This window comes from Pelodiscus sinensis, chromosome 4 (assembly GCF_049634645.1).
Source record: "Pelodiscus sinensis isolate JC-2024 chromosome 4, ASM4963464v1, whole genome shotgun sequence".
NCBI classification, from domain to species: Eukaryota; Metazoa; Chordata; order Testudines; family Trionychidae; genus Pelodiscus; species Pelodiscus sinensis.
In genome coordinates, this window is record NC_134714.1 from 11,364,061 (window position 1) to 11,369,309 (window position 5,249).

General features: G+C 47.8%; 1 protein-coding gene across 1 annotated transcript in view; it reads left to right on the plus strand.

Moving 5' to 3' along the window:
- PSMA3 (proteasome 20S subunit alpha 3) overlaps positions 1 to 5,249 on the plus strand; it is a 33,830-nt gene that overhangs the window by 20,475 nt on the left and 8,106 nt on the right. The window lies entirely within an intron of this gene.

Genomic DNA, 5,249 nt, shown 5'->3' on the forward strand with positions numbered 1-5,249 from the left:
TACCCCCCAACGTGGAAGAGATCACCCCAACATAAGCTTGCAAGTCCTAATGAGAGGTATTTCAAGGTGAATGAACCATTTGGAGACCGTTGGACAGAGGAATGCAACAGCGCTTTCCATGCCCTTATTGAGAAACTCACCACTGCACCAGTGTTAACCTTTGCAGACCCTACCAAGCCCTATGAACTACACGTAGATGCCAGTCTTGATGGATTAGGAGCAGTTCTCTATCAGAATTATGAGAATAAATGGAAACCTGTGGCGTTTGTCAGTCGAGGGTTGACTGCCTCTGAAAGACACTATCCCGTGCACAAACTTGAGTTTTTAGCTCTCAAATGGGCTGTTGTGGACAAACTTCATGATTATCTATACGGAGCGACCTTTGTAGTAAAAACAGATAATAACCCACTTACTTATGTGCAGACCACGGCTAAACTAGATGCTACTGGTCAGCGATGGATGGCTGCCTTGGCTGCTTATGACTTTAAGCTGCAGTACCGTTCGGGTCAAACCAATGCAGACGCAGATGCATTGTCCCGTCGCCCTCATAACCCACTCGAGGAAGAGTCTGAGTGGATGGAGATACCATCTCCTGCTATTCGTGCCACCTGCAAGGCTGTAATAGGAAAAGTGCAGTCCCCTTATGTAAATGAGGAAAGATATGCTGACACACTGGGGTTGTCTGAGAAGGCTATACCTACCATTTATGCAAACCTCGTTGGGCTAAAGACTTTTGAATTGCCCCAGTTAACTCCGACTGAATTGAGAAGAGCTCAGTGGAAAGATTCAAATATTGGACCTGTGCTGGAAGCTGTAGAAAAGGGTGAAAAACCCGTCTCTAAGGCTAACTTTTCCCCCGGCACAATTCTTCTCTTAAAAGAGTGGGATCGTTTAGTGATTAACAAAGGTTTGTTATTCCGGACCACCCAGACTGTAAGGGGCCATGTGCGGAAACAACTGGTCTTACCCCAAGAATACCAGGAGATGGTGTTGAAGTCTCTGCACGATGATCATGGTCACTTGGGGGTAGATAAGACTTTGGAACTGGTCAGAGATCGGTTTTATTGGCCCAAAATGACAGCATCTGTGGAAGACCACTGCAAATGGTGCTCTCGGTGTGTTAAGCGGAAGACTCTGCCAAAAAAGGCAGCGACTATGGTGAACATCGCTACAGATGCACCCATGCAATTGGTGTGCATTGACTTTTTGTCATTGGAGCCTGATAGAAAGAACCACTCCAGTATACTTGTAGTTACTGACCATTTTACAAGGTATTCCCAAGCATATCCCACAAAAGACCAAAAAGCCAGTACAGTGGCCAAAATTTTATGGGACAAATTCTTTGTACATTATGGTTTCCCGGCCCGAATCCATTCTGACCAGGGAAGAGATTTTGAAAGCAGACTAATTCGTGAACTTACAAAAACCCTGGGAATAAGGAAGTCCAGAACCACTCCTTACCATCCCCAGGGAGATCCACAACCGGAGAGATTCAACCGGACTTTGCTAAACATGTTGGGAACACTACATCCATCCCAAAAGACCAGATGGAGTGAGCATGTCAGTTACCTTGTGCATGCTTATAACTGCACTAAAAATGAGTCCACTGGGTTTTCGCCTTATTATTTAATGTTTGGCAGAGAAGCCAGGCTACCAATTGACTTATGTTTTGGGATATCCTCTGATGAAGCTAGCGAAACAACTTATCTCCAGTACATTCAGAGTCTCAGGCGTGACTTGCGGGAAGCTTACAGACTGGCCTCCCAAGCAGCCACAAAAAGCAACCTTGCTAACAAGCAGAGATATGATAGTCGGGTCCGTGAACAGGATCTGCAGGTAGGAGACAGAGTCTTAATCCGAAATCTAGGTCTCACTGGAAAACATAAATTAGCTGACCGGTGGAATGCAGACACCTACATAGTGGTTGATAAGCTACCAGACTTGCCTGTATATCGCCTTAGGATGGAAAATGGAAAAAATGTTTGTAAGACTATTCACCGAAACCACCTCTTGCCAGTGGGGCAGTTAATAGGTGAAGAGAAAAATAGTGAATGTGGTTCCTCCCGGCGACCCATTACTCGTTCAAGACTAAGGAAGAAAGTTCCTGCAGAAAGAACCCTTACTGCACAACTTGAATCTGCTGAGGAGGCAGACAGTGAGTCTTTAACCTCCTCTGGAGAAAATGATCCTCATTCACAGAGTAGCAGTGAAGAGGAATTCTTCCCCTATTATCCAATACCTCCTATGCTTCATGAGCAGCTATGTGAGGTAGAAACTGTTAGAGAGGGAGAATCTGAGCCTCCTCTAGCTCAAATACTTAACCCTGAAGCTGCACCCTTTGTACCCCCTCAGTCAACAATACAGCATGAAGAGGCAAGTGGTTTACCAGCTAGGATGGTTCCACCTGTAGAGGATGTGGGAGAAGCCATGCAACCTGCAGAGAGGGAAATCATTGATTGTCCTGCAGTCATTACTGCTGAGAACCCTGAGAATGAAGAAGCTCCTGTACTTCGACGTTCAGAACGAGAGCGAAAACCTGTACAGAAACTCACCTATGATGTCCCAGGGTCCTCCACCTCTGTCCCTCTGCATTTAGTAAATAGATGGGTGCGGGTGGCCTATTATTGTTTGTGTCTGATAGTTAACAATGGAGACTCCAAGGTTAAGTCATTTATTTAAATATAGTAAGAATGTTATTAATGTAAATTGAATAACAATTTAATGTTTAAATTAATATTGTATGTGGACACAGCAATACTTACTTATTGGCTAATGATATTTATTGTCAACTAAACAATGTATACTATTACCTGATGGAAAGGACCTTGCATGTTTGTGTTGTGGTTAAATGACCCTTGCCGAGGACGGCAAGAACTTTCGCACAGGGAGAGTGTAACCCCCAAGGAGATTGCTTGGATTCCCGGGGCTTTGTCTGCTGGCAGCTCAGGGAGAGGCACTCTGAGTTTGCCTTGGCTCCCCCTCCCTACCAGGGCCAGAGTCTGCCTGGCAACCCACAGGGAGTGAGATGCCCCTCCCAGGGGGAAGGAGAGACCATTGTTGAGGGGAGTCTGGAGCCAGCCAGGAAAAGGGGAGGACTGAGTGTGTGGGAGCTAGTAAGCCCCAGGCCTGCATGCAGGGTTCCCCCTGAGAGCTAGCCTCTAGGGACCTGAAGGCAGGATCCCTCAGCTGGGTTTATGTCTCCACTGTTGATTCCCAGTTGTGGAGTTTGCTGGGAGGCTTCCCCAGCCAGGCGGAGTTGGCTCTCCAGCTCCCTGGGTGAGAGAGTGCACTGCATGGTCAGCTGGGCTCTAGCAGCAAGTTCAGGGCTGCTGCCTGCTGTGTGGGTCTGGAGGCTGGCCTGGGAGGCTATAGTTTTGAATTTTGGTGCAGTTGTGTGGTCTGCATCTTGAGCCCTGCACCCCTTCACGGTGAGGGGAAATTCTGGGACCGAAGCAGCCTGGTTCCTGCTTGAAGAGGACCCCTGTGAGAAGAGAGCAGCCCCTTTGCAGAGACTGAGTCATCTCTCAACCTGAGGCTCATTCATGGAGTGTGTGAGTGCACCAATTTTTAGTTAGTAAGTCAGGGAATTTGTTTGGGGATTTTATTACCTGCAGCCTATTAAACTGTGGAGGGATTTGCTGCCTTCTCCCATTTGTGAGTCCTTTGGGCTGTACTGGACCTAGTCAGCCCCACTGCTAAACCACTGCAGAGAAGGTAACCAGGTGAAGAGGGGGCGCTACATGTGTAACATACAAATTATTCATCTAATAACTTGGAAGATATTACACAGCCTTTTAGTTCAGCAGTGCAAAAATATATTCCTTAACTTGTACTAGAGATTATGTAGGTAATCTGTGGTAAAGTGGTTTCTAGCAAATGGGGAAAAATCAAATTGCATTTAGGGACTACTTTCTTCGTTAGTGTGAAATGCTCTGATACCTGTAAGTTGTCATGAAAATATTTATTTAAACTGAAAGCCCGACACCTAAAGCATGATAGTGTTGCTATATGTGAGGCCTAATTTACACTATTGCATGCCATCAATCTAAGTTACGCAACTTCAGCTATGTGAATAAAGTAACTGAAGTGGACATACTTAGGTCTACTTATTGCAGTGAGTCAATGGCAGATGCTTTCCTGTTGATTCAGCCTACACTTTTCATTTTGGTGGAATACCTGAGTCAATGGGAGACCACTCTTCAATTGATTTATCACATCTAGTACTGGCAGTCCCCGAGTTACGCGGATCCGACTTATGTTGGATCCGCAGTTACGAATGGGGATTTTCTCGCCCCGGAGGACTGGAGCGGCGGGACGCCTGGTCCCGCCGCCCGCCTCCTCCGGGGCGAGAAAAGCTGCTCCCCGTCTCCCTGGTCTGCTGGGGGGGATGCAGCTAGTGCCCCTCCCCCCCCCCCAGTGGACCAGGGAGATGTGGAGCAAAGCCCGGGGCCTGTGGTAGAGCAGGTGGGGCGCTGCTGGTTGGTCCCGCAGCACCACTCCTTGGCGCTACTGGACCAACCCGGCAGCACCCCAGCTGCTCTGCCCCAGGCATCCCCAAGTCAGCCGCTGCTGAAACTGACCAGCGGCTGACTACAGGAAGCCCGAGGCAGAGTTGCTCTGCCCCGGGCTTCCTGGAATCAGCTGCAGTTTCAGCAGCAGCTGACTTGGGGACGCCTGGGGTTCTTAAGTTGAATCTGTATGTAAGTCGGAACTGGCATCCAGATTCAGCCGCTGTTGAAACTGATCAGTTTCAGCAGCGGCTGAATCTGGATGCCAGTTCCGACTTACATACAGATTCAACTTAAGAACAAACCTACAGTCCCTACCTTGTACGTAACCCGGGGACTGCCTGTATATATGATGGATTGATTCCTGCCCATTGATCCAGTAGTGTAGACATGCCCTGAATTACATCAAATGACTGGAGGAATATAATTGCACTCATTCTATTTTGGTGTAAAAAATTAGATTGAGGCTGTGATGGGATATTTGGGGTGCAGGCTGAGACTGTGGATCTGCTGTGCCCCCCTAACTCTCCAACCTGTGCTCTCAATGCTTTGCTAGTGACAAGCAGCAAACGCCTCCAAGTGCTGCGATCACTCCACACAGCAGCATATAGTACCCCTCCTCCCCCAAACACACAGCTAGACTGCATGAATGCTCCCAAAGCCACACATGAACCAGAGAAAGGCACCAGCCAAATAACCCCGGCTCCCAGCCTTGTACCTCAGGAATATATGGTCTTGTAC